Consider the following 25,746-nt stretch of genomic DNA (forward strand, 5'->3'; position numbering starts at 1 on the left):
ATTGCTTGAAATGATGGCAGGTTGGAGATACAATCTAAAAAATAGATCTAGGCAGGTCACCTACAGTCATGACAAGCAGTGAATGGCTATTATCAAAGTCTTGTCTGAATCAGAAGAAGTAGGAGGAGATTCAAGCTTTGACTTCCAAGTCATAAGTGAGTTATTCTCTGTAATTATAACATAAAGAAGGCTTTCAAGATAGCCATCCAGAGCAGCTAAATTCACCACAGTTTACGCATACAGGCTGCCACTGCAGTCTCCTAATCTTCATAGGTGTCACCTCTTACCTCCTTTCTAGCCTCCTCCACTCCTGTCACCACAAACCTCATGTCAGGCTGTGGAACCAGTCCATGCCCTCTGCCCCAAGCACTTAGTTCAAGGGCATGGCAGTGATTCAGTTCTGCTCCCAGTCCCATTAACTTTTGGACAGTCCTTTTCCCACCCTGACCCCAGTGGAGGCCAGGATTGGATGAAAGTCAGAATTCCCACTCTCCAGTCACAGTTCCCTAAGATATGATTGTTACTGTGTACACCTCTGGTTTTATCTGTTTGGCCCCGTTTTGGTAGATTTTGAACTCAATTTGGAACCTTAGCTCTGCCATTGCGTTGACCTTCTTTGAAGTTCCTGCACAATCCCAACCTATGGTTTCATATTTGTTTTTCAGCCATGAGAACCCCTTAATAAAATAAACATCTTAAATGAAAGTGTAATGTGTAAGATAGATTTTAAAATGGGGCTGCTCTGGCTGGAACAAAGCTGAGAACTCCTAACTGCACAGTGTTTTGCCTGGGATAGACTTAGCACTCAGTAAATGCTAACTCTTCAATTCCAATAGTAATAACCACAATGACCCCAAAAACTCAACTCAAATGCTGTCTTCTTCAAAGAGACTTCTCAGATTCCCTCCTCCTTTTCTAAAGTCGTAATATTTTATTTTGTATCACTTTTAGTGGACTTTTCCACATCATGTCTTTTATTAAATTTATTTTAATTTTTCCTTCTATACTTTATGTTCTTAAGAACATACTCCCCAGCGATTTCATCTCTATACTTTCCCTAGAGCTTCATGTTATGCATGGGACAGACAGATCTTAAAGTAATCCCTAAAGACCCCTGACTTCTGGTACTCATGTCCGTGTACCCAAACCCCTCAAGTGTAGGCAGGACTTACGCCTTGCTTCTAAGCAAGAGAAATATAGCAAAGGTGATGAGATGTCACTCCCATGATTATGTTACATTATAAAAATTCCATTCTGGTTCTAGTGTCTCTTCCCATTGTTGGCTTTGAAGAAGACAGTTGTCATGAAGCCTATAGCCTCAAGGAAATAACTTCTCCAAAAACCTGAGTGAGGTGAGAAGCAGACCCTTCCTCAGTTAAGCTTCCAGATGAGACCCCAGCCATGGCCAACATCTTACCTGCAGTCTAGTGAGACCCTATGCAGAGGACTCAGCTATACCATATTCAGATTCTGAACTCAGAGAAAATATGAGATAATATATGAACAGTGTTTAAAGCTGCTAAATTTGTGGTGATTTGTTGTGCAGCAAAGAAAACTAATACTGGTATAATGTAAAATTTTAACTCTCCTTGGTCTAAGAGGACAGGCATGAATTGTTATATTTAAAAATTATTATTAATTTTAAAAGCATTTAAGATAATTCTAAAGTCCTATTGAAAAATATCAAATATTTATGTATGGCAAAAAATAGTAGAGGTTGGTTTTTATAGAAGTAAAAAGGAAGATAAGAGCCTGGGAGAACATTTAAAAGCCTATCACAGCAAAAGCATGATTTTCCTGATGGAAAGAACTAACTGATGAGCAAAAGAAAGCTCTAAGTCCAAGACAAGAGATCTCTCATGCATTGCTGCTGGGAATGTAAATTGGTGCAGCCACTATGGAAAACCGTATGGAGGTTCCTCAAAAAACTAAAAATAAAGGGGAGTTCCCATTGTGGCACAGGGGGTAAAGAACTTGACTGGTACCTACAAGGATGCAGGTTTGATCCCTGACTTCGCTCAGTAGGTTAAGAATCCTGTGTTGCTGCAAGCCATGGTGTAGGTTGCACATGAGGCTTGAATCCTGTTTTGTTGTGACTGTAGCATAGGCTGGCAAATACTGCTCTGATTCGACCCCTAGCCTGGGAACTTTCGTATGCAGCAGGTCTGGCCCTAAAAATAAAACAAACAAACAATTCAAACAAACAAAAACTAAAAATAGAGTTGCCATATGGTCCAGCAGTTCCACTCCTTAGCATATCTGGACAAAACTATAATTAGAAAAGATACATGCATCCCTATGTTCATAGCAGCTCTATTTACAATAGCCAAGGCATAGAAGCAACCTAAATGTTCACTGACAGATGAATGGATAAAGAAGATGTGATATATGTATAGTATACTTATATGTACACACACACACACACACACACACACACGCACACACACAAAATGGGACACAACTCAGCCATAAAAAACAATGAAATAATGCCATGTACAGCAACACGGATGGACCTAGAGATTATCATACTAAGTGAAGTAAGAAGGAAAGAGAAAGACAAGTACTATGTGATATCATTTATTTGTGGAATTTAAAACATGGCACAAATGAACTTATCTATGAAACAGAAATGGACTCAGACATAGAGAACAGACTTGTGGTTGCCAAGAGAAAGGCAGGGTGGGGGAGAGATGGATTGGGAGTTTGGGACTAGCAGATGCAAACTATTATATATAGAATGGATAAACAACAAGGTCTTTACTGTAGAACACAGGGAATTATATGCAATATCCTATGATAAATCATAATATAAACTGAGTTCCTGTTGTGGCGCAGTGGAAATGAATCTGACTAGGAACCACCAGGTTGTAGGTTTGATCCCTGACCTCACTCAGTGGGTTAAGCATCCAGCATTGCCGTGAGCTGTGGTGTAGGTTGCATACATGGCTCGGATCCTGTGTTGCTGTGGCTGTGCATAGGCTGATGGCGGTAGCTCCAATTTGATCCCTAGCCTGAAAAAATATGTATATATAATAATATGAAAAAGAAAAAAATATATATATATGACCGAATCACTTTGCTGGACACCAGAAACTAATACAACATTGTAAATTAACTATGAAATAATGAAATAAATTTTTAAAAATAGAAAGGTCCAAGCCTATTAGAAAACTAGCAAAAGATATGAAGACAGTTGACTGAAAAGCAAATACAAATGGCTCTACAATATATGAAAAAAAAGCTCAGCTTCACTTATGATAAGAAAAAAATCAAAATAAAATTACAATGAAATGTATCATTTTCCACTTATCACATTAGCAAACATTAAAAAAAATTGATCATACACTCTGTGGTCAAGGGGTAGATAACAGGCACTATCATACATTGCTCATGTTGTTACAACCTTTGTGGAAAGCAATTGCAGTATTTACTAGAATTAAAAACAAAACGCACTGTTTGACCCAGCAGTTTGCTTCTAAGTATTTATCTTACAGTTATACTCAGCTTCTGTGAAATGATTTATTTATTCCAGTATTTTTTATATGGTTAGCAACCTACATTTTTAGGTTGTTTTTGTTTTTATCAATAAAGAAAAAAAAATTGGGGTATAGCTAAATGGAATGTTCCATAGCAGTTAAAAAGAACACACTGATATGGAAGGCTCTCTAAGATATATTGTTAAATGATAAAAGGTATAGAAGGGCCAGTATGATATTCTACCATTTGTGTGAAAAAAAATATCCACTTCACAAATCTGCCTGGAATGTATCTAGAAGCACAACTAGAACTTAGTAGCAGTCGACGCCTCTGAGACTGGATGACTGGGGGCCAGTGGTATAAAAAGACTTTTCTCCATACATCATTTCACACTTTTCAAATTTTATACCAAGGACATATATTATCCATTTATTAAAATTAGGAGTTCCTGCTGTGGTGCAGTGGGTTAAGAATCCGACTGCAGAGACTTGGGTTGCCTCAGAGGTGCAGGTTCAATCCCCAGCCTGGTGCAGTGGGCTGAAGAATCTGGTGTTGCTGCAGCTACAGCATAAGGTTGCAGGTGAGGCTCAGATTCAATCCCTGGCCTGGGAACTTTTTTATGCCTTAGGTGCAGCCTTAAAAAAATAATTAAGCTAAAATTTAGATCAGAGTTAAAAAAGCATGTTATGAATACATATTTGAAACGACCTTTTAAAAACACAGATAGAGAATTTAATTACACATATTCTTCCCGAATAATAAATAGCAAATAAGATGCCCCGAATCTGAGGGTTTCAACTAGTCTATGTAGGTTTAGGAGTGAAAGAGATGAATTTTACAAGCCTGTGATAGATGAAATTTTCACAGTAGTACATTTCTTCCCAACCAAAACCCCCCAGGGAAATCAGCTGAATACCTTATACTGTAATTTTAGTTTTTCATTTCCTTGTGTAAAAACACCCTAGGAGGTTTGCTGCAAAAAGGAATTCCCTGGGATTTTAAACCAGCATGGTTTAGAGAAGTCCTAACTTCAAAGTTAGGTTCCCTATGTACCTACCCATGGGTGGCATCCTTCAAAATGAACTAATTGGAATTCGATAGTGGCAACCACACCTGGGGTTTGGTGTTGAAATGGGCAGGAAATGCAGTCTGACACCTGGCAACACAAAGCTGTTACAGAGAGCATTGTCAATTGAGTGTGTCCTTGATCAATCTGAAATGATTTTAACATTGAATCTAATATGTATATGCCTTGAGACTAAGAGGACGATTTTGCAAAAAGACCAGGGGAGGGGGAGGGCATGGTGCTGAGTGGGTCCAGGGCAATGTCTGCCTACTGCCATCAACCTCTCTCCTCTAAAAAACCCCCATGATCTTGATATAGAGGAGAAGGTGGAGTGAGCTTCTAGTAACATGTCTATTCTTGCTGAGTTTTCTCCCTTCAAATCTAGCCACTGGGGCCATGCTAACCTCATGCCTCTGCTCCAAAAAGGGAACTCTCCTACACTGTGGGTGGGAATGTAAATTGGTGCAGCTACTGTGGAGAAAAAGTATGGAGGTTCCTCAGGAAACTAAGGATAGAGTTACCATATGATCCAGCAATCCCACTCCCGGGTACATATCCAGACAAAACTATAACTCAAAAAGACACATGCATCCCTATGTTCATGACAGCACTACCTTCAAGAGCGAAGACATGGAAACAACCTGAATGTCCATCAACAGATGAATGGATAAAGAAGATGTAGTACATATATACAGTGAAATACTACTCAGCCATAAAAAAGAATGAAATGATGCCAGTGGCAGCAACATGGATGGAACTAGATTATCATACTAAGTGAAGTAAGTCAGAAAAAGTCAAATGTCATATATCACTTATATGTGGAATCTAAAATATGACATGAAATGAATATATCTACAAAACAGAAACAGACCCACAGGCAAGGAGAAGAGACTTGTGGTTGCCAAGGGGGAGGAAGAGGGATGGAGTGGGAGGTTGGTGTTAGTGGATGTAAACTATTATACATGGAGGGGATAAACAACAAGGCCCTACTGTATAGCACAGAGAACTATATTCAGTGTCCTATGATAAACCATAATGGAAAAGAATATAATTTAAAATGTATGTGTGTATAACTGAATCACTTTGTTGTACAGCAGAAATTAACATTATATTGTAAATCAACTTACTTCAATAGGAAAAAAAAAGTGGGGGGGGGAGTTTCCTGGTGGCCTAATGGCTAAAGATCCAGCATTGTCACTGCTATGGCATGGGTTAAGTCTCTGACCCAGGAAACTTCTGCATGCTACAAGAGTGGCAAAAAAAAAAAAAAAAAAAAAAAAAGCCTCTACTCCAAAATATCGACTCTGTTGCTTGTTAGTTCATGGTTCCACCTTATTTGGGTCCTGATAGTTTTCTATCTCACAGTTTTCCTTCCCAGAAGGAATCATACCTTGAATTTGAATCACCTTAGTTAAGAAAAGACTCTGGGGGAGTTCCCACTGTGGCTCAGTGGGATAAGAGCCCAATTAGTATCCATGAAGATGTGGGTTCAATCTCTGGACCAGAACAGTGGGTTAAGGATCTGGTGTTGCTGCAGCTGTGGCATAGGTCACAACTGCAGCTCAGATCTGCTCTGGACTGGGAAATCCATATGCCACCAGGTGGCCAAAAAAGGAAGGGGAAAAAAAAAAGGAAAGAAAAGACTTTGGAAAAACTTACTGACATTCAGCCAAGAACACGAGTTCAGGAGAGTCTGGGGAGGGACCAAAGACACACTTTGCTGCCTCAATCATTTGTCAAGATGGGCCCTGGCCAAGTATTGGAAAATCATCTGCTGTAGGAGCTGGCTTGGCTCAGGTGCTAGGGAGCAGCCTGACACAAGAGTTGGCCTGTTTCTCAAGTCCTGGGCACCCTCTGGGACTCAGTACATTCTTAATTGATTGACTTCATTTTTAACTAATTGACCCTCTTTAAAAATGGCCATCACTGGTTTTCAAGTTCTGGAGGGAAGTTTTAATAAAGAGTTCTACTTCCAGTGAGAGCCAGCACTTGACTTTTCAGAAGCTCACTTCATTTTCTATCCTTTAAAAAGTCTTTGCCCAGTTCATTAGTCAATTTTGGAGGAAATAAAATAAGGGGGGGGGGGCGCCCTGGAGGAGACTCGCCTTTGTCAAAACAGTTCTAGTAAAGGATTTTGTTGGCATGTATTTATAACTGCTGGCTTATAAAAGGCTTGAGATGAACTCTGGATTTAATTTATCAGAGCTATTTCCCAGTTTCCGGGAAATGACCAAGACTTAATTCTAGGTAGTGACAAATCTGATCACCATCACATTCGGTACCCCTTGGAAATTAGACAAGGCATTTCAGTACCAAGGTACAAAACACATTCCTTCTCTTCTGCTTGCTGTGGTTGGCTTTGAACACACACCCTCAAACTGAAGGAGACTATGAAGTGAGCCAAATGTCTGACATAATCTGTACTCCTGACCTCTGGGGTTGCTGAGCCCCTTCAGCCACTGCATGGGGGTCACCAGTTCTTTTGGAATTTCCCTCCATCCTATTCCAGTGGAGACATAACTTCTGGTATGCACATGCATGTTTGTGAAGAGTTTAGGCTGATGCCTGGCTTGTCAGTGACAGAAATAGTTCAGAGGACAGAGGAGGAGGCATCTAGAGGCAGAATGGATGATCTGCTGAAAAAGGGCCCCTTTGCAAAGTAATTGGGTCCCTCTTGGCCACTTAATCCCCATAACTAACCATGCCTTCTCCTCTTGCTTATGTGGAGGCCCACTTGCATCCTTGTTACCAGGTCATGTTTAATGGAATTCAAACTAACACTTTCCAGCATCAGCAAGGAGCAGCCTAGAAAAGCTGACCCTGCCCTCAAATCCCCAAATGGTGTTTTCCTCCTGACATTCTCCCATTTCCTGTGCTGATTACGGCAGCCTCCTCCTCCTCCACCTCTTGACTCCTTTTTCTTCTTTCTAGTCTCGTCCAATGAGGCAACTTGCATTTTCTTAAAATACTCAGGCAGTGAATACTTTTTCTTCTAGCAAATCTCAGTCTAGTCCCACGGTCTTTAATGGAATTTAGCCATTCCTCATCTTCAAAGCTTGGCAGGGTCTCATGCTCCTTTCATCTGTGTCCAAGGCGCCTTCCTACTCCCCAGCTTCATCCGTCGTCTCCAAATCTAGATGGTATAATTTTGCTCATCGCATTTCGTGTAACCTGGAATAGCTTTCGAATTAGCATCTTGGGCATGCTTTAGAACCCCACTTCCAGATCCCATTCAAAAAGGTACCAGCCTCAAAATTCCACAGTTCAGTGCATGTCCTTGCCCTGTCAAACCACATTTGGGAGCAAGAAGCTATACTTTCTGTGTATTTGTGACTTCAAATATGGCACATTTCTTGAGTTCACTTTGACACTCATAAAAGGAAGTGGATCTGTGGAGCTTTCAAGTAGAGAAGAGTGTTGTCTTTTTGTACATTCAGACAGAACAGGATGAAAGTGAAGTGGCCTTGTAGACATCTTAGTACCACTAGAATTCTTGTCCATTAGTCAACAATTTTAGGCAGTCAAAATTTCAAGTTTAACTCTGTATGATATTACAATGGTGGATAAATGTCATTATTCATTTGTCAAAACCCATAGAAGATAAAACACCAAGAGTGAACTATAATATAATCTATGGACTTTATGTGATAATGATCTGTCAATGTTTGTTCATCTGTTGTAACAAATGTTCTACCTGATGCAGGCTCTTGATGGTTGGAGGGGCTGTGATTATGTGGGGGAAAGGTAGTATATGGGAACTCTGGACTTTCTGTTCAATTTTGCTTTAAACCCTATAACTTCCCTAAAAATAAAGTCTATTTAAACAAAATTTCAAGTTTGGGAAAGAGCCAGGGATTCTGTCCTGTGATGCACATGTCCATTTTTGTCAGCAAGTGTGTTTCGATTCACGTTACATATTTTTTCCATTGAAAAGGTACACAACACAGAGGCAACCCAGAGTTTTTTTCAAGAGTACAAAGCTTTGGGGGCAGTGTGAGGGAAGGTGCAAGGAAGAAAGGTGAGATTTATCCTAGACTTCCACACCCCAAAATAAAGAAAGCCATAGAGCTGTATTATATAGTACTGCTCGCATGTGAGTGTGTGTGTGTGCATGTGTGTGCATGCACACTGTGACTCGTGACTTAAAAGTAATGCAACAGATTGCAGATGGTTTTTGGAATCTTTCTTATTACATTAATATCTCAGCCTGTGGGAATCCTATGCATAGAAGTATACATGTGCCCAGACACATAGCTCATAATACAAGGTTCAAAGTTCTAACATTAGAGCCGCTGCAGTGAGATGATGAAAAGTGTGCTTTGAAGTCTGTATCATATATGTTTACATCAAGATTTTGAGTCCAGGGACAGGCTGTTTGCACAGTGGCTGCTGGTCTGGGCACAGCCTGGTTGGAAACATTACAGTCCCTGGGAGACAGGCTCCCTTATGAATAGGCAATGAGAGGCTGCTCCCCGCCTGGAATCGTCTCTCATTTTAGAAAACCTGCGCTTCACTTGTAAATGGAGTTTCCAGTGCTGCTCAGAGTGTTTTTGTTTTGAATCACAACCGGGGTTCTTTTGCAGAGTGAGACACGCTGGTGCCCTTCCCGCCGCATTCTCTCCGGTGTGAGGCCATGTCTAACAAAACCGGATCCTGAAGTATGTAGTAAACATAGAAACATAGTTTTTCTCACGTTCCAAAAGAGGAGGAAAACAAATAGAGGCGCAGATCTATGCAAGAGTTTTCGCACCACTGTGTGCGTGTTTGTGTATGTGCAGGGAGGTGGGGGTGTGATGCCAGAGGTTGAAAGACTGTGTGGGGTCCCTGGGGGTCCTTCTCACCAGCTGGACATTGGATGAGCAGCTTGACCCCTCTGGGCCTCAGTTTCCCTCTCAGTATTGTGGACTTTGTATGATTGTTGGGCAAATTAAATAAGATAATCCATTAAAAATCCTTAGCTACTACCTGGTGCATATAAGCTCTCAATTCTGCTGCTGCTGTTCCAGAAGGCAGCACTGATGGCAAATGGGTCCTCCACCTGCAGGTTCTCTTGTAAGTTTTCTTGTAGATTTAAGCATAAACACACCTCAGGAAATGCAGTGCTTTTTCTCCAGATCTTGGCCTGACTTCCTTTTTCAAGTCAGAGCCAGTATTTTATTTTGTTCAATCAGAATGGAGCCCATTATAAGAGAGTTCAATCTAAGAAATCAAACCCTTTACTTTGCCTAAAACTCTTTACTAGCTCCCTGTCATTTATAGGAAAAAATCCAAACTCCAGAGCAAGCTATCAAAGGCTCTTTGCAATGTGACTACTGATCAGCTGGCTTTTGACATCCCACTAGGCACCCCTTTATCTGTATTTTATGCAGCAGCAATATTGAACTGGTCCCGGTTCTGCTACACTGCTGTCTTATTTCACGTCCCTGGCCCTTTGCTCTCTGCGTGGATTGCTGTTTCCCACTCTTTGCTTTCTGGGGCAACTCTTTCTGCCTTCACCTATGGTGAGTTTTCTCATATTTACTTATGTTTCCTTGCATTAAGTTATTGCCTCTACCTCCTATATCTTGGCCGTATTTTTAGTCTTGTACGTATTACCTGGCATTGCAATATACTTACTTATTAGTCTCCCACATTTGATGATGAGTTTCTTGAGGGTAAGGATGAGATCTTATTATCTATATGCCAACACTGAACAAATAGCATAGGCTGTTTGTGACTCAAAAAAAATGTTTGCTTCATGGTTAAATTGAAATAGAGAGTAAATATTTACATTGCTCAAGCAGACACTGCACAGGTTTGTTTTTTAAAAAAATTTTTGTGGATTTTTTTTTCTTTTCAATGATAAGTCCAGCTATTACTTTTAAAATATTTTGTAGAAGAAGGCACATTTATCTAAATGAAGAGCAGCTGAAGCTACAGCAAGGCTAGGTGTCTACTTTTGTTCACTTCAACAAGTGTTGCTGTAAGTCCAATGGGAAATAATGGAGATGGAATAAGATAGAGTCTATTTCCTCCAGGAGCTTTCTATCTGGAAGCAGATAAGAGGGAACAGAAGGGGATAAGGGACTAGAGTAGAAGCAGAGCAAAATTCATGCCATTTGAGAGGAACCAAAAAGAGTTCTGGAGGTTTGAAGGGGAATCAGCCAAGGCAGTTGGGGATTAGAAGGAGGTGTCATGTGGAAATGGCAACACTGGAGGTTGGCTTTGATATGCACACGGAGTGCTAGGCCAACACAGGCCAGAAGTATGTCCCAGGCAGGAGGGACAGTGTCTGTAAAGACCAAGAGGGGACTAATGGCTTGTCTACTTGGAGAGCAGCAACCATCTACCTGGCTCCATCTTATGCTCAGTGTAGACGTGTGGTAGGAGAAAAGACTAAAAAGCAAGCTTATAGATGTTCTATAAAGGTTCTTAAGGCCCAGAATGGGGAAACCTAACTTAATTCAGTAGGCATGGGGAAGCAATCGATATTTTTGAGCAGTAGAATGGTATAAACAGAAGAATGCTTAAGAAAATTCTGATTGTCAGTGTATGTGGACTGCCTTGGAGAAGGAGAACTTAGCCACAGATACAGGAGATGAGAGCACTGCAGGCGTGTAAATGGGAGGGGCTGGCCCAGGGACAGAGTGTCTGGGAGGCTTTGCAGAATCAAAATGAAGAGGCCATGGCAACCGTTTTGATGTGAGGATGAGTGAGGAGGGAGAGTCCCATGTGATGCTCAGTTTTAACGCCTGAGTGTGAAAGGCAATGTTTGTTCTGTAATGAGAACTTCATAAATCATGTGAGGGAAGTTACTTTGTGAGCAAAATGATGAGTCTGGAGGGGCCACGTCGAGTTCGAGGACCTCCAGATAAGTCTGACACTGAGGAGAGAGGTCAGAGTGAGAGCCGTGTACTTCTAACAGTCATTGACATGGGCCAGGGGCGGGGGGGAGATGATGTATTGAGGAAAGGAAGATAGAGAGGGGAGAAAACCAAATGTAGAAGCTTAGAGAATGGGCTCCCTTTGAGAAACTGAAGGGGAAAGAGAGGCTGGTGAAAGAGAGAAATGGTGATAATAGAACCGGGTTCGAAGTACAATACCATGGATTTCAAAAATGCGGTTTCAAGAAGGAGGAAATCCTTCCTGGAGGGGAACTTGGGCTCATTCACTTCCTGACACATAGGTTAGAGACTTATCTGAGTTTCTATAGCTCTTTGGAGCTTCCTTTGTAATTCTTTGCATGTAGTTCTGTTTCCCCTTTCCAGACTGAGAGCTCCTCTGAGGCGGAAACTTGTCCTCGTGTTTTTATCTCTAAAACTTAGCAGAGTACCTGGAACAGAGTTAGGGCTCTGTGCGTATTTGTTATATGACTGAGTAAAAAAGCAAAGTGCCACGGAGTTCCCTGGTGACTCAGTGAGTTAAGGATCTGGTGTCACTGCTGTGGATCTGGTTCCTGCTGTGGTGTGGGTTCAGTTCCTGACCGGGCAACTTCCACACGCTGTGGGCACAACCAAAAACAAACAAACAACAACCCCAAACCCTCCAAAGCAACGGAGAAGGTGAAGACAAGAAAAAGCCCATTGTACTTGACAAAAAAGTATAGCTCCCTAAATAAAAGACTGAGTGTCTGAATACTTTTCTGCTCTTGAGAAAGGAAGAAACAGAGTCTATGAAAGGACAGTGCAAATGTGAACACTTGAAAAATTCTGAGTCCTCCACTACGGTGTGAAATTCATCATCCGAATTCTCATAGATTTAAGCTTCACGATTTGTGAGGTATTGCAGTGAAATTATTTGGGAAGCAGAGAGTTCTATAAGCATCCAGCTGTCAGAATTCAACTGGCCACATGACTAATGACTTTGTGAGGCACATCCAGGGCCTTCCATTTCCCAAGCACTTGATAAACATGGAGTAATCTCACAGTGCCCTTGTGAGATATTATCATGTTCATTTTCCATATGGTTAACTGAGCCAAGGAGGTTAAATGACGTGCTCAGAGGCCACACACACAGTCAATGACATCAAACGCTCAGAACGAAGGCGCTCCCAGGTCCCACACCTCACAGTAGATTGCTGAACCGAATCCCTCTCCTAGCACCATTGAGAAGCCTGAATGACAGGCCAGTGCGGTAATAGATCATACTTTACAGCTGAGATAAGTGAGGATTAGCATGCGGTCTCATGCAGGTCAGGGCTGGCCCCTGGAAAGAGAGAGAGAAAACGATGCTCTGCAAGACCATGTGACGTATAAAAGGAAGAGTAGAACCAGACATGGGTGAGATCTCTCTGTGAATTTCCAAAGACCTTTATTTACCAAGATGGGAGGTGGAATGCCAGTGGAGACAGGCAGGCTAGGTGTAGTCTTTGGTTGACAAGCGTCTTAAATCTGAACTATGATGCCCTTACCTTCCTTACAAATACTTGCATTCTTCTTTACCATTCAGTTTCAATTTTAATTGTCTTATTATACTTCTTCCTAGCTTCATATTTCTCAAGCTGATGCTCTTTTGGTCTAAAAATATGCCAAAATATTGTCATACTGTCAACTCCTATGCACATGGCCTTTAAGAAGACCACAGTCTCTGATGAATTGGTTCACATAAGGTGAAATCTGACAGTCCGTAATTGAGTAGCTCACTAGGTTAGGATACATGCCTTTGATTTGCAATGCTATATTTTCAGCCAAGTCTTAAAACTTTTTTGTGCCTTAGTTATTTCCAAATGAAGATAAGAGCATGGAGAGAATGTTGTTGATGCTTTGCCCATATTCCCCTTCTATACAGGAGCCTGCAGACCCAATGACTCCAACTGCATGCACTTGTGACTCTTTGCCTGCGGGCCTTCTCTGACCTGGTCAGAAACCTGGAGCGATAGTGCCCTGAGAGTAGACCTCAAGCCAAGACTGATGCGAACTGAAGCAAGAAAGTACCTTCTTTACCACTCAGGTGTGTTCTATGCTGCCTCCCAGAGGTCCTCACCAGAGGTGCACCTCGGTTACCAGCAGCCACAGTAATGTGTTTGGTAACTGAGCACCCACATTATCTTCCCTTTCCTGTCTCACTTCCCAGCACTCCTATTTGAGCATTCAGGGATCGCTGTCCAAATAAACCACTTGCCCCAAATCCCTATCTCAGGGTCTGCTTCCAGGCCAGCCTAACCTAAGGTTTATAGCTTTGGGTTATAAGGACATCAGAAGATAGTGAGGCTTTGAAGTCCTAATAATAACCATCAGTTATGTTACAAAGTACTTCCATACTCATTTTCTCATTAGATTCTCACAATCACTGATGGGTTATGATGACTATTATGTATTCGGTTGAATGTGGAGGACACTGAAGCTCTGTAGGTTTAAATGCCTTGTTAAGAGCTGGGAAGTTGGGCCTCTGGCCTTTAATTCAGACCTGTCTCCAAATGGCCACCGGCTTCCAACTCTTCTCTATATTCTCAGGTGCTGCTAGCCAAAGGCTTATAAGATGACTTTTTTTTTTTTTTTTTTGTCTTTTTATGGCTGCACCCATGGCATAAGGAGGTTTCCAGGCTAGAGGTCTAATTGGAGCTGTAGCCACTGGCCTACACCACAGCCATAGCAATGCCAGATCTGAGCCGCACCTGTGACCTACACCACAGCTCATGGCAATGCTGGATCCTTAACCCACTGAGCGAGGCCAAGGATCGAACCCACAATCTCATGGTTCCTAGTCAGATTCGTTAACCACTGAGGCACGACGGGAACTCCATAAGATGACTTCTAATGCTTCTGCCAAATGTATATTCCATTAGTGTAGTTGAATAGCTATTTAACCTCTATTTACATATTAAATTTCATTGAAACATGTTAACTCTATCCATTTGAGAACTTTGATTAGCCACTATTGTGTTTTAAGGTAAATTAAACATTTAGATTTAAATTTAAATTACATCTTGATTCTCTTTAGAGAAATGTTAAACATCATCACAATCAGTTGTCCTTTAAACACTTTTGTGAATTTTTAAAATAATTTATGTTTTTTTAAAAAAATCATAATTTCCTAGAGTTGGAGGAGACATTACAATTTAGAGATGCTGAAATCTCATCTTCAGCATCTCTGACAGATGGTCACCCAGCCTCCGCTATCATGCTTCTTATAATGGGGAGGTCACTGTCGTACATGGGGGTTTATTTCATTGTGGAGAAGTTCTGGTTGTTTAGAATTTCTTCCTTTCATTGAGTCAAAGTGGCTCTCTTATAATTTCCCTCTCATTAGTGTGGTTGAGACCTCTAGAAATAAACAGAACAAGTCTAATCATGTGTCTCAGCTTGGGCTTCTTTCTATGCTGAAATAATTCTTTAAGTCTGTCATCCTTTCCTGTGTTAGCATCCATGTGTAATTTTGCTCTGCATAGGTGGCTGTGCTGATTCCTCTAAGGCATGACTAGTTCTATGCTGTTGCAGTGAGTCTCTTTGCAGCGATGTTTTCATTCCTCTCTATGGGTCCCTGCATTCATGGCACCTTTGACTACATCAGCACATTCTATTACAATTAACATTCTATTTCTGCCCTAGATATCCTCCTTAAGGCAGTCTCTAGCCTTGTCCCTCTTTCTCAATCTTCCTCTCACTCCCACCATCTTCTTTCTTTAGGATCTCCAAAATACCAAGAACATGGATTTTAGAGTCTAGTAACTATGGGTTTTATCTTCACCACCACCACTGTATTAGTTTCCTTGAGCTGCTGTAACAAATTACCACAAACCGGGTGGCTTTCTACAACAGAAATGTATTTCCTATAGTTCTGGAGGTCAGAGTTTGAAATCAAGTTCTTGGCCAGGCTGTACTACCTCCAGAGGTTCTGGGAGAGAACACTTCTTTGACCTTCCTGCTGGTGGGGGCGATTGGCGTTCCTTGACTTGTGGTTGCATCTCTCTCCCCTTTGTTTTCATTTTACCGTGTGTGTGTGTGTGTGTGTGTGTGTGTGTGTGTGTGTGTGTGTGTGTGTTTGTGTGTGAGATGCCTAATCTCCCTATGCTCCTCTCTTACGTGGACCATTGTGATGCATTTAGGATCCATCCTAATAATCTCGGGGTATTTCCTCATCTCAATTTAGAAACTTCCCAGTTTAATCTCATTTTTGATTGAATATACATATCAGAGCACTAACTGCTCCCCCTTCACCAGAATTTTCTAAGATTTGATGGCTCTGTATAAAAGGCTTGAAATTTAAAACAAATCCTCCCCCCCCCACCCCCAAACTCCACTGTGTATGTATATGTATATCCAGGGACAAAGCAATCAGAAAATTGTCTTTTTGTTTTCCTTTTGGAGGACCAGAAAAGCAATTGTTCACATCAGAAGTCCGGATTTTTTTTTTTTTTTTTTGTCTTTTTGCCTTTTCTAGGGCTACTCCCTCAGCATATGGAAGTTCCCAGGCTAGGGGTCTAATTGGAACTGTAGCCACTGGCCTACGCTACAGCCACAGCAACGCTAGATCCGAGCCGAGTCTGCAACCTACATCACAGCTCACAGCAATGCTGGATCCTTAACCCACTGAGCAAGGCCAGGGATCGAACCTGCAACCTCATGGTTACTAGTCAGATTCGTTAACCACTGAGCCACTATGGGAACTCCAGATGTCTGGATTTTTCAACACCTTCACACACACACACACACACACACACACACACACACTAATGTTTTAAAGTTTCTGTATGTTACAAGCTTTGATTTAAACAGTGTTTGGTACCTCCATCCCTTTTTAAAACCGTCCTTTTAATGATTATACACACACAGAACATACACTCGTACATACGCAAAAGCAGAACCCTATTCAGGCAGCATCTCCAGCAAAGATGACTATATGAACGGCTAAAAGGTCCCATCACAGCTCATCACATTTACATGGCAACAGAAACTGTAGCGCTTCAGTCTGACCTGGGGGTCTGGAGGCATTACAGTTTATTAGGCAAAGCTTTTACGACACCCTTATTTGCAGAGATGTTTCCGTCAGAGCAATGCCAAAATGACCTCTCAATGGAGAAAATGGGAATAGCTGGAAGCTTGTCAATCTTCAGTCTTTCAAATGTAGCATTTCGCAATTTTGTTATCTGCTGCGGAACCGTAGAGAGGCAAGAGTCTGACAAATATCTTTCAGCTCTTATTAAGATCAAACTCCACAGTCTGTACCTTGTCAATTGTCATATTCATCAACAGCAAGAGCTCACTTTTGAAACCATGGAGATTAAGAAAGATGGTGGCTAGATAAAGCTATTGCAGAGGATTCAAATATATAATGGAATTGACTGGAAATTTAAAATAATATGTTAAACTTTTCCCCCAGAAATGTAGTCTGAGGTTGAGAATATAGTTGCAGAGTTATAGTTACTACACTTAATGTGGATATGAATGCAAATAAAAGGAAAATGCAAGATTTTTTTCTCCCCGGAAGAGATTCCTTTTTACCCACCACTCCACATCAGAGTGAAGAAATAAGGATATTTCTTCACCAAACTTAATGCCATACCGTATCCAGCTAGTAATACATCCCTTCAAATTAAGTTTTAAAGACAAAACTCCAATCAGCAATCCCAGTCAAGGTATTACTTCAATCAAAAAATTTTTTTGAAGGGCGGGCTGATTAAAAGATGTGTTTATAAATACAAATAAAGAGGGAGGATAGTAAAGTAAAAAATAACCCCCCTAGGACTTGGAATTGATCATCTTAGGGCTTAAAAATAGGAAATATTTTAAATATCAAGTACTCCAAGAATGCAAATTTCTTAAAGACATGAATGATTAATATGGTTTTATTATTTAATTTCCCCTTGGGCCAGCCCTGTTCTCTTATGTGAAGGCAGAACTGATGTGGCTTGGGAGGGGGGCAGGTGAGGGGGGAAAGAATAAGCCAAAAAATACCACCTGCTCCCTAAAAGAGATTCCTCATCAGTCCTTGAAACCTTAGTCTTTCCCTTTATGTTTTGTGTCATTTTCTCTCTCCAAAGTCTCAGTAAAAATGGATCTACCCAGAAATGCTACCCTCATTGACCTAGGGGTTCTCAGGCTTTAACAAGCAGGAAAACCACCTGGGGAGCTTGATGTTGGTACAGATCCTTGGGCCCAGGCTCAGTGATTCTGACTCAGTATGTCCCCTGGTGGGGTCTAGGGATTTGTTTTAAACAAAACAAAACAAAACAAAAATAAGCTCTTCAAGTGAATCTCATACCTGGACCACATTTTGAGAAACCCTGCCCTTGACTCGACAGAACATGATTGTTAGCATATTTTAGAAAGAGAAAGGAGAGACGTGGAGAAGTAGGGAGGGTGTGGCCAGGAACAGGGACTAGGAGGCAATGTGGAGCAACTGACTGGACTGGCGGAGGGTGATTTAGGGCAAATAAGGAACCACTTGAGAGTTTGGAAAACAGTGAGCATTTATTCAACCAGATTTTAAAATAAAGGCTATACAAATCACCCACAGACAAAAAGCTTGAGTCCATGGATTTATTAACTAGAAAATTCTACCTGCCTCCACAGTACTCCCACCAGACACACACACACACACACACACACACACACACACACACAGAGAGCGTTCACTGCAGTTGTTTGTCTCATTAAATTCTAATTTTTCTTGTCCTTTGAAGGGTCAGCTATGTGTGAGGTTATTCTCAAATACTGTATCTACATAATACTTCAAATCTAGCTGAAAATGAGAAAAGAAAATCAATGAGACTCGTTCCTTGAAATTTAGGTGAACAGCTCACCCCATTCCTTGTACCCCTCACGGGTTACAGATTTCAGCCTTTTTTGGCCACTGATCTTTGTTTACACTTCATAAGAGTTGACCTTAGGCCACAAATTACCCCAATACTGACGTGCCCCCTGGGAGTACTTTTCCTTCTCCTGGTCAGTGTTCCAGCGGAGTTGTGTGGATTCTCTTATGTGGGGATGGGTTGGGGAGAAGGCATGTCTCAGCTCCCAACCTCTATTCAAAAAGAGCATCTTGAAATTTACCTTCTTTATTTGAAATTATGTAATTTTAAAAAGTGAAACGCCTTCCAAGCCTCCCTCAATGGGAGATCTGCACATTTTTCTTTCTTAAAAAAAAAAAAAGAAAAAAAAGATAATTGCCAAAATAACATAAGTAGAAAATTCAGATGAGAAAAACAGAGCAATATCAGACATAATAGAGATAATTTCTGTTAACCTTCATGTTAAAACTTCCTTTTAAGCTTTTTGCTTATTTCTGTGCATCTATTACATAGACTATTTTAAAAATCAAAATGGCATCATACTTTATTTAGTTTTAAAACTGTCTTTACCCAGCTAACAGTATATTATGAACATTTCTCTATATTAATATAGATTCTCCTATGATTTGAAATGGCTACATTAATTGCCCAAGCTGTAGATATAATTTATTTAACCATTTTTTTCTTCTGTTATCTCTTAAGGTGGTATTTAGTTGGTATAATTTATCCATATTGTAAATAATGCTCTGTTGAGTCAGGTACTACACAAATCTTTGTGCACATCTCTGATTATTCCTTAGGGCAAATTCCTAGAAGTGAAATTTTTGGAACAAAGGTCATGCAGTATTTTAACGCTTTTGAAACATCTTGTCAAATCGCCCTCCAGAAATAATGTGCTAATTTACACTCACAGCAGCCGTGGGTGAGAATGACTGTTTCCTGCACACTTGCCACCACTGGAAATTGTTATTTAAAGACATCTTTGCCAATTTCCACTTAATACATAATGATGATGGTTAACACACAGAAAAAATGTCTTTTAAACAAATTCATTGACCTCTAGCAAACACTGCCCTTGATAATCAAAAATAAAGTATCGTTGATTCTTGGTTTTTCCTGGATTAGTGGTTGACAGTTTTTTTATGTTACCAGTTAGTAAATATTTTACATGTGTGGGCCATATGATCTCTGTCACAGCCACTCATCTCTGCCATTGGGGTGCAAAGGCAGCCACAGATAATACAGAAATCAATGAGCATGGCTGGGTTCCAACAAATCCTTATTTACAAAATGGGAGGAGGGTGGGATTTGGCACAGGGGCTAGAATCAGCTGGTCCCTGCTCTAGACATATTGAAAATTCATTATGGGTTAGCAGCTACTGTCCTAAAAACTGTAGGAGAGGATCTGGTAGCAGAAATGATAACAGAGTACATCAATACTATGATACAAATACCTAGGTGCTGAGTCAGAAAACAGAACAGAGCTGAGTCTTGAAGGCCCAGTCAGTGTTAGTCAAATGAAAGCAGGAAGGTTTGGAATGTGGGGGTGGAGAGTGGAATGAAAGGCATCCAAGGGCGAGAAAACAGCGTGTGCAAAGGCCCAGAAGAATCAGAAACTACAAGTAGTTTCCTAACAGAAGGTATGCAGAATTCAGGTAGTATATTAGTCAGGTGAGTTCTGCAGAGAAATAGAACCGTAGAGGTAAATGCATGGGGGGGGGGTTATTATGAAAAATTGTCTCATCTGATTATGGAGGCTAAGAAGTCTAATAGTCTGTAGTCTTGAGCTGGAGACCCAGGAAGCCCATGGTATAGCTCCAGTCTGAGTCCAAAGCCTCAGGTGTGCCAATGGTTTTAGTTCCAGTCTGAGGCCAGAAGAAGGTCAGTGTCACATCTCAAGCATTCAGGCAGAGACAGTAAATATTCCTTTTTTTTGCCTTTTTGTTCAAAGCAGGCCTTCAACAGATTGGCTGATGCCCACCCACAGAGGGAAAGGCAGTCTCCTTTATTCAGTCTGCAGCTTCAAATGTGATGATCTTCTGGAAACTCCTTCACAGGCATACCCAGAGATAGTAGTTTTTTCTTTTATTATATACAATGATTTTTATTTTTTTCCATTATGGCTGGTTTACAGTGTTCTGTCAATTTCCTACTGTACAGCATGGTGACCCAGTTACACATACATGTACACATTCTTTTTTCTCACATTATCATGCTCCATCATAGGTGACTAGACATAGTTCCCAGTGCTACACAGCAGGATCTCATTGCTAATCCATTCCAAAGGCAATCGTCTGCATCTATTAACCCCAAGCTCCCAATCCACCCCACTCCCTCCCCTTTCCCCTTGCAACCACAAGTCTATTCTCCAAGTCCATGATTTTCTTTTCTGTGGAAATTGCAACACTATTCACAATAGCCAAGACATGGAAACAACCCAAATGTCCATTGACAGATGATTGTATTAGGAAGATGTGGTATATATACACAAAGGAATATATATATATACAAAATGGAGTACTACTCAGCCATAAAAAAGAACAAAATAATGCCATTTGCAGCAACATGGATGGAACTAGAGACTCTCATACTGAGTGAAATAAGTCAGAAAAAGACAAATACCCTATGATATCACTTATACCTGGAATCTAATATATAGCACAGAGATAGTGTTTAGCCAAATACCTTGGCACTCCATGACCCAGTCAAGTCACCATAATATCAACCATCACAGGTAGAAAAGCAGTGAAGCTGAGCAGATCAGACTGTGGAAGGTGCTATAGTCACGTCTAGGGAATGACATTATCTTGAAGGATAAAGATCCTCCCTGAGGACCCAGAGGAAGATTCTAAGCTACAAAATGACAGAATTAGATACTGGTTAAAAAAATTTATTCGGTAATTGTACTATGGTCATCTAGGAGATTAGTACTGGGGAACGCTGACTGGCTGGTATATAGAAACTTGGTACTGATTTCACAACTTCTCCGTAAATCTAAAATTACTTCCAGCTTGAACGTTAAAAATATCTTTCTGGCAGCAGTGTGGAGGATTAAGTAGAGAAGTAGGCTGGTGGGGTTGTAACAATAATCCAGGTTGAGGAGGGTCTGAAATTAGGAGCCAGTCGAGGCAGGACTCAGGGACTGACTGGATGGGTTGGACATAGAGCCATTCCAGGGACAAGGCTGGCATTAAGTGGCAATGTTCCTTCCCTGATAGGACAAAGAAAGGCACATTTTTAGGTGGATGTGGAATAAGGCCAAATGTTGGTGAGTGTTTAGAGAAGTTGAATGACTTCCTGCTAGCTAGATAAGATTTTCGAGTGAACTTTAACTGGGTCTCTTATCCTTCATCACAAGGAAATACTCAGTGTTCCTACTGCTTTCAAGAGCAAGGGGATGGCCAGGCTGTTAATGTGTGCCCCCTGGATTTATGCCTGACTTGGGAAGAGTAGGAGGGAGTCACTAGGCCCTATAGGAATGCACTACTAGTCAGGCATTGATGTTTCAGACTATTCTGAGTGCTTCTTTGAAAATGGTTGAGTTTATAGGGTAGCCTTAAGGAAGATTCATGAAGTAACTCATGTTCTCCAGTCTCAGAATGCAGTTCTCAGTGGCTCCCAGCCTTGGGTAAGATCCTGTAATGGCTTTTCCCTTTATCATTTCAACAAATGCAGTGACCCTAAAGATATCAGCTAGATTGAATACAGGGTTATTCTTCCTCAGGGAAGACATTTAGAAATATGCTTTATAAAACCATTTCTCGGGGGTTGTTTTTTTTCAATTCATGGCTGGCCATATGATGATAAGATGACTGGCTGAACATGAAATATTTAGATATTTGTTCCATATAATAGTCCAAACTGGCTTATTTTAGAGGCTGAATGCATTGACTTAATCAATTATGTTGCTGTCATCCAATCAGTTTGCTGTCACTCATTCTAAAAATAGAAACTTGGGAGTTCCTGTTGTGGCCCAGTGGTTAACGAATCCCACTAGGAACCATGAGGTTGTGGCTTCAATCCATGGCCTTGCTCAGTGGGTTAAGGATCCGGAGTTGCCGTGAACTATGGTGTAGGTCATAGACACGGCTCAGATCCCACATTGCTGTGGCTCTGGCATAGGCTGGCAGCTACAGCGCCGATTAGACCCTTAGCCTGGGAACCTCCATATGCCGCAGGTGCGGCCCCAGAAAAGGCAAAAATACAAAAAATAAATAAAAAATAAAATAAAAATATCAACTTTTCAAATACTCCTAATTCCTTTGACAAATTTGATGTAGTTTGTGTTTTAAAGTGTGCCTCAGAGCAGTTAGGAATGCAAATACATACTGAAAATGTAGATTCCAAATTTCACGTTACATTGTTAGATGCATTTCTCAAATGATTTGAAATGTTAGAGGAAAACTAATTCAGAAGCTCTCGATACTGTTTCCCAAATCATAAACTTGGTGCTGAGAGAAGAAACACAACTAATTAAGAACGCTTTCTGTATGTACAGGAGTGTAGATGCTAGGGAGAAACTAAGATAAGTGGAAGAAGAAAGAAAAAATCAAAATAAAAGAAAGCATAGTCTGGCCCTCAAGGATTTATTAACAGGAAGATGAAGGGCTAGGTATCTTATCTACCTATATAGGAGAAGGAAAACAGAACTTTGATTTCAGGGTCAGGTGAAATATAGATCGAATGTTTTGAAAGTACTCATTTAAATGCCAAATAAGAACATATTTATAAACATCCAAGGGAATGACAACTTATTGTTTCCCAAGGTACAAAAAGATGATAAAATGTAATCACTACATGTCAGCTGGATGAAAGCCCAGGCCTCCAGGAACACTGCAGCCAACCAATGGAGCTTAGATTTCCCAATCTTGGTCCAGGAACGTCTGACTCAGGTGATAACTTTGATTCACCACTCAGCCATTTGGAGAAAAAAAAAAAAAAAAAAAAAGAGCAATAGAAGTTAATCTGCTGGATAACTTAGTTGATGGAATTTTCAGCCAGAAACATCTGAGTCTCCATTTCCAGCATCATGGACTTAAAGGAGATACTTCCTAGGCAGTACTGACAAGTGCAGGATTGAGTGCTGTCCTCCGTCTAAACTTTAAGACAAAACATGTTTGGAAGACTAACAAATAAGCTGGCCCCTACATTTCCAGGATGACATACAGACTCCTTTCTCACCAATGTACAGTCCACCAAAAAGGAACTCTAGTTTACTTTTAGATAGAAAAAAAAGAGAGAGAGAGAGATTTTCTAAAGGGTCATCACAAAATAGCTGTCTTAGACTAAGCAGTCGGTTTTGATCTTAGCAGACGAAGAGTTGCTTTAGTTGTACACTTTTGACGACTTAACTCAAGGCTTTCAAAAGGAAAACATTCAAAAGAACCCCCAGTGAGTCAGCAAAGACTTTGAAAAGATTGTGTATATTTTCTAAAGCATATTTTAGAAAATCACGTACAGGGGGGAAAGTGTAGAACATGTACCCACAAGAGCTAAATTTAAAAAATGTGCGTAGCAGTGAACACATGCAGAGCATATGGATGCAGCTGACGGAAGAGTTCCTGGCTTCCAGTCAAGACACCACTCACAGCAGATGCACCGTCATAAATTTGAGCTACACAAGCCACATCCTCACTGGTCAGGTTCCAGTCAGTTGTCTTCAAATCCAGTATGGTTGGTGCACACTGGAACTCCAGCTTGCATTTTGGTTGGAGGAAAGAGCAATTACTCTGTGAAAGGTCAAACACACATATCCCATCCCAGACAAATAAATACTCTTTCATGCCGTACCTCTCTCAAGACATTGGCAAGTCAAGTCCCTGGCAACTTTTCATTTTAGCTTTCTTGCCTAACAGATTTTGCCCAGCAATCTGTCATCTGATTCCAATAGTACAGCAAGGATGAGCAGCAGTCCTTGGTAGTAACCTCTGCAAATTTTTAGAATTAAGTTATACTTCTCAAGCAGATTAAAAGGCTCTGAGTAGAACATCAGGATAGCCTTTATAACACTTCCTTTCCTGGCCAATAAATAAATAAATAAATAAATAAATAAATAATAAACAAGAGAACTTCTTTTATTTGTTGATGGGGCTACTTGGGTGTTCATTTAAAATCTTGACACACAATATATTTATAAAATATGTAAATATTTTATGATACAGTATTTTATGAATCAAAGAAAAGATTTAAATCATCTCTATATGGACCTACAGATGCACTAGTTTGTGTTCTCTGCCGACAGATTCAATAACCCGAAGACTCTTATGATAAAAGGTGCAGGATTTAGCTGGCCCAGCAACTAGTATAATGCATTCCTCTCAAACAATCAACTAGATGGTCAATTTGGTCCTTCATTGGATGGGTAGGTAGAGCAGATGTTGGGAAGGAGGAGCCTGCTTTGCAAAATCCTTTTGACAATAATTTGATATATCTGGCAGAATTGAATCTGCTAATTTGATTCTTCGATTTCTAGGTGGTAGAACAGTACCAGATGCCTTGCAAAATATTAGCATCCACGTTTAACTGCTCCTCATCACATCCTGTTCACTCCTCTTTGGGGAGCTTCATATTAAATTAGATGCAGCTGCTGAGTGAAAGATTTCTTTCATGTTCCTATTTAGTATGAAAACAATAGCAAAAATAAACACTCGATTTCCTAACTTTTAGGAATTCTTCCTTTGGTTTTGACTCCCTTCCTTCCTTCCTTCCTTCCTTCCTTCTCTCTCTCTCTCTCTCTCTCTCTCTCTCTCTCTCTCTTTCTTTCTTTCTTTCTTTCTTTCTTTCTTTCTTTCTTTCTTGGAAGGGTGACTATTTGATCAAGGTACTATACTATATTAGAGAGACCATCCGACTAAAAACAGACAAAAATTCCATGGTGACCTATTCGCCGCCTCTGTCTCCACCCCTCTAACAAAACTCCCTAAATGTGCCTAGGGTGGAACTTCTTGGAAATAGTACTTTGTCTCATTTCAAAAATTATATATATTATTTCTCTAAATTCTGACAATTTTGCATCACATTTTTAGTCATTTGATGCATTTAAGTGAACTGAACATTAATTCTACCTTATCTTCTTATCTTAATTTCCATTGCTCAAAGAATTGTTATCATTTGTGGGTCACTAGGTTTCAAAATAGAAGACATGGGAAAAAATGGAAGTTTCATCCCTGGTCTGTATTACAGCTTCTGACATATTTTTAGATGTCAACAAGTAGTGTCAGGGTAACAACTGTTAAAATGATTCTTATTTAATTCCCATAAAGGAACGAAACTTTCCACAGAGAGCTTTGTGTTCATACCTGGCTGATAAGCAGAAGATCTGATTCTCTTTTCTCTCTTTCTCCTTCTCTTCCCTCTGAGTTTTCTTTTATTTCAGACTTGCAAGTGGCAAAGAACTGCTGTTTTTCAGCTCTTTGCAGTGGAATAATAAGCAAGAGGAATGTACCCTATCAACAAATCAACTAGATGGTCAGCTTTGGTCCTTCGCTGGGTGGGC

General features: G+C 40.5%; 2 protein-coding genes across 25 annotated transcripts in view; one reads left to right on the plus strand and one right to left on the minus strand.

The window, feature by feature from the left end:
* Nucleotides 1–25,746, plus strand: part of SPACA1 (sperm acrosome associated 1) — a 302,933-nt gene that overhangs the window by 218,463 nt on the left and 58,724 nt on the right. For 11 of the 17 annotated variants that reach the window (XM_084966793.1, XM_084966844.1, XM_084966759.1 and 8 more), the window contains one exon: nucleotides 13,310–13,471. The exons of the other annotated variants lie outside the window; for them this stretch is intronic. The gene's annotated coding sequence lies outside the window, so the exon portion shown is untranslated. The remainder of the gene's footprint in view (nucleotides 1–13,309; nucleotides 13,472–25,746) is intronic. 17 annotated transcript variants of the gene reach the window in all.
* Nucleotides 17,987–25,746, minus strand: part of LOC146406095 (uncharacterized) — a 49,158-nt gene continuing 41,398 nt past the window's right edge. For 5 of the 8 annotated variants that reach the window (XR_014805637.1, XR_014805654.1, XR_014805642.1 and 2 more), the window contains one exon: nucleotides 18,503–18,596. The gene's annotated coding sequence lies outside the window, so the exon portion shown is untranslated. Of the gene's footprint in view, nucleotides 18,597–25,746 lie in introns of all 8 variants that reach the window. The other 3 variants (XR_014805633.1, XR_014805676.1, XR_014805674.1) reach the window with 1 other exon arrangement.

This window comes from Sus scrofa, chromosome 1 (assembly GCF_054392235.1).
Source record: "Sus scrofa isolate SSC_HxYL_T2T_F1_AM1 chromosome 1, Sscrofa_HxYL_maternal_Yorkshire_Landrace_v2.0, whole genome shotgun sequence".
Lineage (NCBI taxonomy): Eukaryota > Metazoa > Chordata > Mammalia > Artiodactyla > Suidae > Sus > Sus scrofa.